This window comes from Pipra filicauda, unplaced genomic scaffold (assembly GCF_003945595.2).
Source record: "Pipra filicauda isolate LSUMZ 115617 unplaced genomic scaffold, ASM394559v2 scaffold131_size2509542_pilon, whole genome shotgun sequence".
In the NCBI taxonomy this organism is placed as follows: domain Eukaryota; kingdom Metazoa; phylum Chordata; class Aves; order Passeriformes; family Pipridae; genus Pipra; species Pipra filicauda.
The window spans coordinates 2,312,476-2,324,854 of record NW_024103785.1 but is presented as its reverse complement, the minus strand read 5'-3'; the positions used below and the strand labels follow the sequence as shown (position 1 = coordinate 2,324,854).

The window sequence follows — 12,379 nt, the reverse complement described above, 5'->3', positions numbered from 1 at the left end:
TGGAAAAAAGGCATTTGTTTTTTTTTAAGAGCAGAATGTCTGTACAGAATGCAACAGACTCTGTGACATCAATAGTTTCTGTTTAGCTAAAATGTCAGGCAAAAGGATGCACTTCATCCCACCTCAGCGTCCCTTCGGTTCGAAAGGCAGTACCCATATTGTGTAGCCTCTTCTGAGGAGCAGCTCTCTTATTTCTTCATCAACTCATATCTTTCAATACAAGTATATTTAAAAGCCTCAAGGCTTGCAGTCCTGGTGGAGGCTAATTGACTGTTTTCCAAAGTGGAGCAGAAAACCACTCAAATACTTTTGAAAATACCAAGAAATGCTTCATGAAGAAAAATGCGTGTGAAAAATTGTTTTCAACCTGTCTGCTCCTAGCATTCCTCTTCTAACTTTTCTCTTAAATCTCATAGCAACCATAGGCTGACTCCAAAGAACTAAAAAGAGAAAAAAAAAAGAAATCTACTGTGACTTGAATGTCATAATTGATTGAGGCACCCACTTTTCATAGATGGCAAGGAGTTGATGTTAATAATTTTATGACATCATTAATACCTTCCATTAAATTTGACATAAATGACTAAATCAATGCTTTTTAGAACCAGGGTTATGACTTGATCTAATACCACTTGAGGGCACATGCCTAATTTCATGGCAGTGAGTCATCCCCTCTTACTCACTGAGGCTTTGTCCACCAGGAGCAGGGCAGCAGCACATCAGAGACATCCAAGCTCATCCCAAGAGCAGCACACACCTCTGCAGAGCTCCTGGATTGCAAACTCTCAGCTTCTGTGTTAGGAAAATATCACACTTTGCTGATCTCATATACAGTTTCCAGGTTTAAAACCAGAGCACTGAACACCTCTGCAGGGATCTGATGCGATTTTCAGGGCTGGACACTAAAATATCTAAATAAAAAAAAAACAAACCTCATGTAAATGTCTTGTTTGCAGTGGGAAAATATAACATACTAGAATGTGGCTTGAGGAATACTAGGAATTAGGACAGTATTAAATGCATCATATCGAGAGGGATTGCTAAATTTAGCAGTATGTCAGATAGTCACGGTTAATTCAAGGTTTAGTTTTTGCTAACACTGAGCATAATCTCTTTGAAGAGATTGGTTTTGGGTGGGTTTTTTTGTTTGTTTGTTTGTTTGTTTTTGGGTTTTGTTTTGTTGGTTGTTTTTTTTTTTTCCAAAAAAAAGGAGCTTACATGTAACAAGTAATGGCTAAACCAAACCATATTTCAGAAAAAACAAATGAGGATTTGTACTACTATTGGTCATTAGGTCAAACAACGTTGCAGTCTTCACTCCAGTGTTTACCTGGACCTAATGCTCAAATGCCAGCCTTCACTAACATTTGTATTGTGTTATTTACTGCATTATGTAATGTCCATAAAAGCTTTCTTTCCCTTTCCTACTGGGAGTTTGCTCTGTGTGTGTAGTCACATCTAATACTGCCTCCATTACTCGACCCCTGTGTGTGCACCAGAGAGATGTGATTTTTACTACAGGGCCACGATTGGGCAGGTCACACACACTCTGCAAATTCCTCCATGACCACAGGAAGAGAAGTCTCTGCAAAGGCAGGTAATTATAAAGCTACATAAAGCTCTGTGTGGAGTCCTACAGTCCTTACCATCCACAAAGGGAACAGAAGCTAACAAAAAGAATGATTAGAAGTGAGAAAGAGTAGACCCAGCTAAGAAACAAAAAATCCTATGAAGTTTTATCCCCCTTTAGTCATTCTGCATGCAAGAATCACAGTAGAATGAGTACCTATAATGTCAGATTCAGGGGTATTTCATATTCAGCCTTTCAGTGTGCAGGGATTTACATGTAGATCTATAGGAGTGAAAATCAGGACAAGAACGACTATTCAGACCTTGTGTGGAAGCCAGCCAAATGTAATTATAAATGGAATTAAGAAGAGTCATCTACTTCTACCCATCTATTCTAGGATTTTTTTTGGTGGAAAAAATGGTCCAGAATATAACAAGCATGCTGAGAATCTGTTAGGCATTTCTACACATCTTCTACTCTGTACTAGATTTTTTTAAAAGCTTTTCTTTCAATACTGCCTATCTGAAAGAACAAATTTTTTCTATCTTTCTTTTTAAAAACAACAGTGTATAGTTAGTTCTCAAAGGGTTAGAAAAGTCAAACCAGAAATTATAGGGAAATGAACTATTTACTACAATGTAGCAATTAGAAGGCTGAGGTTTCTCCTTCTTGCCACTCTGCACACATATGGGGATCCCAAATGATCAGCCTGTATTTTCAAAAGCCACACAAAGTGAATTTCCAGCAGGGCTGTAAAAAGACTGGGAAAAATCACTTTGCAAGTCAGTTCACTTTATTTTTGAAAGCTCACCAAGGTCACAGGCCCAAGGAAAGCTTAATTAAAGTCGATGGAAGATGCAGAAGCGAGGCAGAAAGAATAAGATGGCAAGAAAAATCATTTTTTAAAACATATTAGATTATGTGAAGCCAGAGAGGCTTGACACCATCGATTTCAGAAATGGGTTAAAGATAAGGAACCAAGTATTGTAGGAATTACAATGAGGCAAAGCAGGCTGGGAACATCTGCTGCACACATCCACTTTCTCATTCCAAGGGATACAATAAAGGCTAACACTTAAGGGTGTGTAAACCCAAAAGACTTTCATTTGGAGCCACATAATTAACTCACAGGGCTACAAGGAGAAAAAAAACCAGGCCAGTCGTGTTGCTGAGCAAATATTTTAGTTTAGTCTCTTGTTGATTGCTAGGAAAACCCACAATATTTTTCCCCCATACATCTATATTTTACACAGCCCATTTTACCCACACCACCATTACTCCTGGGAAGCGTGTAATCTGAAACATTTCCTGTTCAAGACAACAAACAGCTTTCCAGCAAGCTGAGAAGCTGCCTCAGTAAAGAACAGAAAATGAAACAACCCACAAAGCTCAGCTAGCACTTATTATGCATAAAAATATTGGCAACACACGATTCTTTCATGCAGCTTCTCCTCCTCCTCGTTGTTTAACAACCGAAAACCTCTCCACAGGTAATATGGAGTTACGTATAAAGCACTTTTATACAACTGCATCTTGTACTGAGTTGAAAGACATAAGGTCAATGCTTGAAGGTGTAATCCCTGTCAACAGAGTAATTTTCACTATCTGGGTGAAGAGTTTGCATCTTAACCTCTAAGACACTTGACTCCTCTCAGCACTCACTGTCCCCCAGTGTGCTCTGCTGCAGGGAGCAACACCACGGAGGTGAAAAGCCACATGCAAAATAAGGAATGGAAGCTCCCTCCACGCCGTGTGCCAGCCACAGGCAACGAGGCCAATTACAAACTTCAGAAACCAGCACAAGGAAAAGCTTTCTGAGGGTCTGTGCAGAAACACAGAGGTGTATGGGAGCCCGAGTGCCACTGAACCCAATGGTCAGGGGCACTGCAGAATCAAGATGGGGAAGGGTCCTCATTCAAGGAACTTCCCAAAATCTCCTAGGAAGTTTTTAGCTGAAAAATTAATATGATTATTCCCTTGCTTTTTAAATAGAAAAATAGTGATCTTTTTGCAAAGCATTTGAAAATACATTGAACTGTTTTATAATGCAGAGCTAGAGTCCCTTTGTGAAGCAGAAGAGCTGTCTGATTTTAATATGATAAATGCTTTTTAGCACGAGGCAGTGGTGGCTACAGTAATATTAGATTTGTAATCAATTTTACTAGCCCCGTGTTGTTTTCATACATGTTTATTGATTATTAGTTTCAAACAGTAATATTTAGTCTGAATAAAACATAAGTAGTCAAGAATCACACAAAGATTTAATTATTAAAAAAGAAAAACAACAAAGGATAAGTTAAATGGCTGTATGTATACCAACAACTACCATACCTTGACATACCATGTTGCTTCCCTTCCTGAGAATGTGATGATTGCTCAGTGGTCAGATGAAATAAATGAAGAAACCACATCCACCTAAAAATTCTAGAGGATTCTGGAGTTGCCTGATTGCTCTTGGAATTACCTATCTGATTGCTAGCCAAGAAAAGAATCTGACCAAATACCAATGTTGTAATATGTTCAATATTACTACATTTATGAAACCCATTTTCCCTGCTAATTTGACCACACTCTCTTCTCTTGTGCACCATCAGTCAAGGTACTGTCATTACTACTGAAGGAAACCATTGCCTATTAAGTAACACATGAACTATACATCTGCCTCTGCCATTTGTCCTATTTATAATCTATGTAGAACAAATAAATGAATTTATTGTTCACAAAGATACTTTCACTTTTCTGAATACTGTTGCAGTCTGTAATTATTTGGAGATCTTATGTCAGCAACATTTGCCCAATGACATGCTTGAAAATTCTGTTTAGAGAATTAATATTGCTGTTTGTAGTAGGTAACCTTGGGATATGTTTCTGCTCTTCCCTTTTCTTGATGGTACACTTCATTATATTTAAACACATTCATGGAGGAGACAGACTGAAGCAAAGGCAGTTATGGGAAGACAGGTTAACAGATTAAAAAGTTTGAGTGTTTGGGAGTTTTCTTTTTAACATATTGCAAAACTTGTGCGTTTCTGAGCACCTCTAAATAACTCTGGCCAGATATTTTGGATCATTTTAAGAAAGTTAGCTACAAAACCTAATGGCCAGACTTTCCCTCATGGCTGTGTGCCATGGAATCCAGCCTGCCTCAAAGGTTTCTGGTTCAGCTGTCCTCCTCGCAGACCCCTCTGTCAGCATAGTTCTTTGCTTGCTTACGAAGAGCAGGCATGAATATTTTGGTCTTCATAATCCTACTGTTAGCACTACAAGAATAATATCTTCTTGCTGAACCTTTGGAAGAGTGTGTTTCAGCAAAGATTTGCTTGTTTCAAAGAAGTCTCAGTACATCTTCCTAATTCAGTGGCAGATATCACCTGCACAGAGGTGAGAGACAACAGCAAGGGCAGCAGGATGTGCAGGAAGAAGGAGGAAATTCCTTTGATCAGGTCTCCCTAGATTTTGTTTAGAACTTCAAGGACAAGATTCAAATTGTTTTCAAAAGCATGTCCTTCTCAGGGTGGTTCTAATTAGGAAGAAGTGTATAACTGATTGGGAAGAAGTTTGTAGCGGACAGACAGAAAGAGAGAGAAAAAACCAATTCAGATAGAGCAACAGTCACCCCAGGGTGAGGTATAAAAGAATGTTTACAATGTGGCTGTTAAAGATTATTCTATCGTGATTCTAAAAAGCAAAATATTACAGAGTTTCATTATTGGAGATACTGAATTGTTCTACTGAGTGTTGAATTTGTATTTGGAGCTAGATAACAGCAGCACCTGGGACAGCAAGGAACTGGGTCATTTAGAGTCATAGAATCATTTAGGTTGAAAAAGACCTCTAAGACCACTGAGTCAAACCATTAACCCATCACTACAAAGTTCACCTCTAAATCATGATACTAAACTAAGTGTCATGCCTATACATCTTTTAAATACCTCCAGGGATGGTGATTCCATCGCTTTCCTGACCACCCTTTCGGTGGAGGCATGTTTTCTGATATCATGAGCCATTCCTACTCTGAGTGCTTCCTAGGGAAGAGAGAGGGGAAAAGGGGAGAGAGAAAAAAGAGCCTTCTGACAAATTTAAAACCAGAAATCTATTACTTTCACTTTGACCTGAAATGGATTTGGTATACTACCAAACTGATTTCAGCCTACAACCTGAAAGTCTATTTCTCAAACTTTGGTACAAATAAAATTTCACTCACATGAATACAAATATTTCTGGAGAGATGAACATAAAAATCAATAGGACATGGTCAGGTGTTTCCCTTTCAACATAAATCCAAATATTTTTGATTTATTTTTTCCTATTATTTGCCCAGCTTTAAGTTGAACCTAAAGCCTAACTATTCACAGCCTTTAGGGGAAAACCCAAGAGTTCTCTTCAGGTGGGATACAGCAGTGCTCTGTCTACTTGGAAAAAAAAATAGAAATTATACCATTTAGTTTGTTGAGCTTTAAATCCTTACTCTACTCTAAACACTGCACCTTCACTAAAACACATAACCTTTTAAAAGTCACCTTAATTTTTCTTCTAAATATTCAGCTGGCCGAGTAGATAGAAAACTTTGGCTTTTTATATTTTTCATGGGACAGTATTTAAAATGTCCTATGTCAGGCTTTGGCAGTCCTCACAGTATTTCAAAATGTGGAAATTTGCCACTGGACACTGCCCTTACTACTGTAACTCTTAATGGTGGTGATTAAATGAGAGGGAAAAGCCACTTCTACTTTGTCTTTAGTTTTCAAAGGATAATGGCTACAGTGCAATCTTAGTGTAAACCAGAGATGCAAAGAAAGGTTTGACCCTGAAAGTGCTGGAAATGGATGCTTTTTGGAATAATGCCCAGTGAACTGCAACTTTCACAAAGTGAAGAGACTGTCCTATTAAATCTAAAAAGTTGGTTTGACTAGTATACAATAGATATAGATAGTAAATAGATAGATAGTAAAGTCAAAGAACAAAAGTCAGATTGACTTGCTGAGGCATTTCTCTGCTGGAATGATAATCCACCTTTCACCATGTTCTGCTAAACTACCACAGTCCTAATCAAACCTTTATGCCCATAGAGGTATGTGAGCAACACAAGGCAAATGTCAAGTGTCAACCCTGAGATCCTAAGGCACATGACAGAATTATTGACACCTATTTTTCCCCTTTTAAGAAAAAAAGGGGCATATATTGTTTAAACACTTGACAGGAATATCCTTTTCTTTCCAGGACTGATATTTTTGCTGCGTGACCTGTTCCTCTCTCTTATATGAAGCTTCCTGCTCTGTTATCCGTGGGGATTCATGGGGAAGAAGGCAGGACACGGTCTGAATTCTACCAAAACTCAAGATATACTTCCATAAAGAGAGGAAATGAGTTGTTATGAAACAAGTTACCGGTTTTTGAGCGACTGCTCAGGGCTCAGTCTCTTAGCAGAAACCCCACCAATAATGCTGTTTCTCTGCATTCTGATGGCTAAGTCTAAAGGGGCTTTGTTTGCCCCAAATAAGAAGCTTGACTCTAGAACATCCTAACTCTCTTCTGAGGAAAGAAGCCAAATGCTTTCTCTCCCTACCCCTTGTGTTTCTACCTGACAACTTGCAAACAGGACAAGAGCCGCATAACAGCTGAGCTGGTGACAGAAAGCTCAGGTTGCACCGGGGAGTGTGCTCAAAGCTCATATTAAACAAAAATTATTGGACTTGATCTTCTTCTCTCCACTAAACACACGTGGCTAGCATCTCACAGAACTAATGGTTGCAGAGCCAGGTATTGCCCTTACTTGTAGTCAGCACAGAATGCTGTCGTGTGATTTCACAGATATGCTTGAGGTGCCACTTAGCCAACTCCATCATCATTTCCCTTCAGCCTCAGGCTGAAAATGAGAATGAAACTGAAACAGGAAATTAGCCCTTTGGTCACAAGTACGAACATGTGAATGGGACCTGTGTCACCAGTGCAAATGGCTTATTTCTGCTCTTCCTTGGAAACAGGCAGGAAAAGCAGTGTCAGACTCCAAAACCCTGTTCTCAGTTTTAATGAGCATGAGAGAATAACACTGAGAGGACTCACATGTTTCAAGCTGCAATATATCAGGCTGTCAAAAACACTGGGATGCTACACATTGTAATCTTTTCTCACTCACCGTTGCACAGTCAGTACAATTATCTTGTTGTGGCAAATTGGGGGGAAAAAAGTATCAAGAGTAAATTAGTGTTTAAAAGCTATGAAATCTGTATTGCAGGTTTTCCCACTTCCTATTAAAAATAAACAGAGGAATATTATGAAAGCATTAAATCAGGATGTGTTTTTTTTTTTAACAAGCTTATTTCTCCTTTCCACAGCATTGCAAATACTTTTGGTGCCCAGTCATGACACAATCTTTAATACTATTGGTGACAATGAAAAAAAAATTAAAACTGGACGAGACGTGTAATTTTAGAAGCAATACATAACAGCGAACAAATCTGATGGAAAATGCCATGAGTAGTAATTGTTGGCTTGCAAAAATATGAAGGTCAGGAACAACACCGGATAAAGTTTAAAAGATAAGAATACATCGTGGGAGAAAACAAGAAATTGTTTTTCATGCAGATGCTTTTCTCAGTCAGCATAAGATTTTCATTGCATCTTTAAAATGCTAAGTGTACTCTTCACTAAAAAATAATTAATGGTAAATAATTTGAAAAACTTTACCTCTTTTCAGGTTCCTGGTGTTTATTGCACTTCAAAACTGCCAGGATGAATTATCCACCTCTGCTTGCTCACAGAAGTTCAAAAACCACATGCAGTACTTGGATACTCCATCACCAAAATTCCCATATCACATCAGAGGTACAGACCTAAAAGGGCCATGGACAAACAGAAATAAATGAGGTAATACCCTATCTGGTCTTATTATTATTAAGAGAAGAAAAGTAAGAAGAAAATATTAGAAAAATCAGGTTGAGATTACATATTTGAAATTCGTCAATTGTGAAAAAATAAATAGGCTTCCTTTTGTCAGCAATGGAATATTATTTTGGAAGCTGTGAGGTGTGTATGTCTGCTTCACAACTGGGCTCTTAGGGGGTGTTGCAATACATAAATATTCCAAAACATGTATTGCCAAGGAATGATCCCTAAATTCAGTTGTCCCAAGTTTCTATCTCGGAAAAGTTTTGGAATTTGTTTTCATTTTGGTCCTGAAGGACTTTGCAGTGAGCAATGAATGCTGAGCTCCTAATGATCCTCCAAGGCTGCAGCCTGGTGCAGCTCTGCAATAGATGATACAGTTAATGCCTCTAAACATATTGGTCTTCACTGTTGCCTTGTTTTGGACTCTGGTTGTACTTCTAGTCAGTCCAGTGGACTTCCAGTAAATACACATTAACTAATTCTATTGTAAAAACTAACCTCCTGATGGTGCTTTTGCAGCTGCAGTGATTAAAGGATGCAAGATAGATGGATTTTTTTAGGATTAATATTATCCCTCTTTGGTCCAATCAAGTAATCTACACACCATTATTTCCTCCAGCACCATTTTTCCATAGAGAAGCTGGTGTGAAACTGGCATTATCAACTTTGTGTTTCTCCTTGGTGTAAAGTCAGAGGACTCTTGAGTAAATCACACTTTTTTTTTTTTTTTTTCTTGGCTGGATGTTGAGCTGTCACAGACTACTGTGGCTGAGGCACATAACAGGAGGCACAGGACATCTCGATGCCATGTTGTTGTTTCCCAACTCTACAGGCAAGTTTATGTGGATAAGTTATGCACAGAGAGGCATTTCTCTACTGTGGTAATGGGAGCCATAAAAGACCTAAAACCATTTGCTTCTGTAATTAAATCATCCATCTCAGGACAACCAAGAAAAAAACCTGCAAATGGAGACTTTTCAAATTAAGAAAAAAATATGTGGGAAATAAATGTTTAAAAACCACACAGGTTAAATGGGTTTTCCTCTAATAGACTGAATATCTTGTTGTTATAAAAACACCCAAACCAAAAAGAAACAACCACCACAATAACCCATGAAAGCTGAAGTTATTCACTAAGTACTCACTTGGTCTATTCTGTCTGACTTAGAATATGAAGTTAAGGGATTTCAAAACAGATTTGAATGGGGTTTTTAAATTATTACTGATCAGTTTTCTTCTATCTTATGAAAGCCCACCAACAGATGAATGACAAGTAGCCATTTCATATTTAGAGCTGTTGGTACATGTTCTATACATTCTATACATGTATAGAAAATTTAACAGTTGTTTGTTGTTGTTCTTGCCCTTTTAAAGAAGTCTAAAGGGGTTTTTGTTACTTCGCCCTGGTACCCTCCTTCACTTGAAAACATCTTTTCCATTTAGATAAGGCTTCATTTTTTATTTTTTTTTTAATATGCCATCACACCACTGTGCAGATTAAGGGAGACATTTGATTATATTGGTGAACCCTGCACAAGGGGCTGCCTTCAATATCAGCGTTTAATCGATTTTATAGACACAAACAATGAAGCCCTTGAAAACCAAATTCATACTTGAAGTGGCTAAGCCTTTTCTGTACATCCCTCTAACTCCAGCATTCAATTCTAGCTAAGAAAGATCACATTCTTCCTGAAGTATTTTTCTCCACACATTTTTTGGTGATTAGCAATAGAAAGGAGTAAAATGCCTGATGTACCACATTAAGAAGGATGCTAAGCGGTTTACAAATCTCAGTAATTAATGACTATTTTTATCACAGAGAATATAGACGACTTTCTTATATCTATCTGAAACTCAATATAAGCCTCTATAAGCCTCCAGGCTGCATAATTGGTGCAATAGAGCTGAAAATGAGATGGAGGATATAATACAGCTCAAGTAATCCTGCCTTTAGCTGAAATGGAACAGTGGAGGCTCTGAGCATCCAGAAATGTTGTTTCCACTAAGATTTAAAGCCAGCCAGCTGTCGGCTGCTGCAGTGAAAATTGTAGTGTTATTTACTTTCTTTAGTATACTTCGAATATTTAAAGTGACACAACCATATTTATGGGTATTTTTTTATCTCTAGCAACTTACACAATGTGTATGTTCACATTTTTTCTTGTTCGGGGACAAATGAGTGTGTATTCTTCACAGAAGTTTCAATTCAAGCACTCTGGATATTATCTCAAGTTACAGCACCCTGGAAAAGAAAAATTTGGTTTTACCTCCACTATGCAGTAGCTGTGAGGAATAAAATCTTTTTAAAATTATAATGGTTTTATAAAAGGTTTAGAGAACGGGAGGGAACATAGAAAAGGTTTATGCAGCGGTGACATTTAAAGATTGAAAAAGAGTGCTTGTTATACAGAGACCTGTCTAAATCTGTCAGGTTGGGATTTACTGTTTAGCACATTCACCTCAGATGTGAAATAGAAAAAAGTTTAAAAAAGTAAAATTAAAAAATCCCACATCAATCTCACCTTCTCTTTCGTTTACAGTTTGCCTCGGAGAGAAGATCTGAATGGACTGATGACAATAAGGACAAAATCATTAGTATAAGTTCCTGTGATTTGTTATGTAACTTATTAGTAAATTATCTCCTTTTTGTGTGAGAGCACTGGAAAAACTCCCTAAATGCAGTGTCCTGGCTGAAATACACCTATCAGTTTAGTTATTTTTTTAAAATTTTTTTCCCCATGGAAATCCTTGTTATTTTAAAGTTATAACAGATGAAATGCAGTCTATAACCTTAGGTTTTGGTTAAGGATTATGCCTTTTTTTAATTGTGTGCAAGGAGCCTAGCAGAACAGAGCCCTGAGGCACTGCTGTATGACAATCATTAAATAACATTAAGCCTGTGGCAGGGGAGGAGGAATCAGTACAATCATTGTACATCATTCCTCCCAGATCCACTCTCAGCCTGGAGTGTAGTCCTTGGTCTGCTGGAAATGCCATCTTTTGATTACCACAGAAAAATCCCATTAAAGTTTCTGCCATTACCCCAGTCCTACTGCGTTTGTCCTTGTGACAGACACATTACCACGTTCTGCCTCATCATCTGCATCACTAAAATAAGGACACTGATTTTCTGTCTCAGGGATACGTCGTGGATCTTGACACTGCTGGACTGAAAATGATGTGGAACAGCAGAACGTTGTTATTACTGCTTAATAATGTTGAACAATACTTGGGAGCTTCTTCAGACTCCCAAGTCCTGCTCAGAAAGTGCAGCCACCTCTCAGAAGAGAGGACTGGTAGGCAGTCACTAGGCACTGTGCTCCATCCAGATAGGCAATGGAAATAACCTCTTGTAACACTTCTGTGGGAACTGCTCTTGTGCTACAAACCATCCCCCACCATCACTTACTGAACACTGGAAACACTGGGACTGTGAGCAGAGACTGTTGGAAGGAGAAGCTTGAAGAGCTGGTGGTACATGGTCAGTCATTATCACCTCCCTACAAGAGAACACAGACACTTCTCAGTGCCTTTAACCCAAGAATGGATAGGTTAATAAGAACTTGTTCATCCCAGAGACCTTGAAATTCTGTGTTCTGTTGATCGTGGCCCAGCCAAAGCATCACTTAGAGTGACAAGAATTTAATTTCAAAACTGCAAGGATGAGGCATTCTGGCTTTTGTGGGTGGACAGAAGTTATTTGAATGTGCTTCCCCACATGGCACAGCTTGGAGCTCAAAAGGAAATCTATGCCCTCAATTTATTTTTCTTTGTACTGCATCTTTTATGTATTATTTTGCCTTAATGGATCACACTGCCAAAGATCTGCTAGGTATTATGCAAAGAGATAATATAGAATGTTATGCTAAAAACTGCTTTATCACACTTACTTTAAGCCAGTGTTATCAAATATGTTTTGGT

General features: G+C 38.2%; 1 long non-coding RNA gene across 1 annotated transcript; it reads right to left on the bottom strand.

Annotated features, from left to right (window-relative positions):
* Nucleotides 1-8,277: 8,277 nt before the first annotated feature.
* Nucleotides 8,278-11,946, bottom strand: LOC113997871. The gene is made up of 4 exons (XR_005562344.1): nt 11,868-11,946; nt 10,981-11,026; nt 10,595-10,700; nt 8,278-8,403 (listed from the first exon to the last, which is right to left on the bottom strand). It is a non-coding gene; the product is annotated as an uncharacterized LOC113997871 (long non-coding RNA).
* Nucleotides 11,947-12,379: the final 433 nt, after the last annotated feature.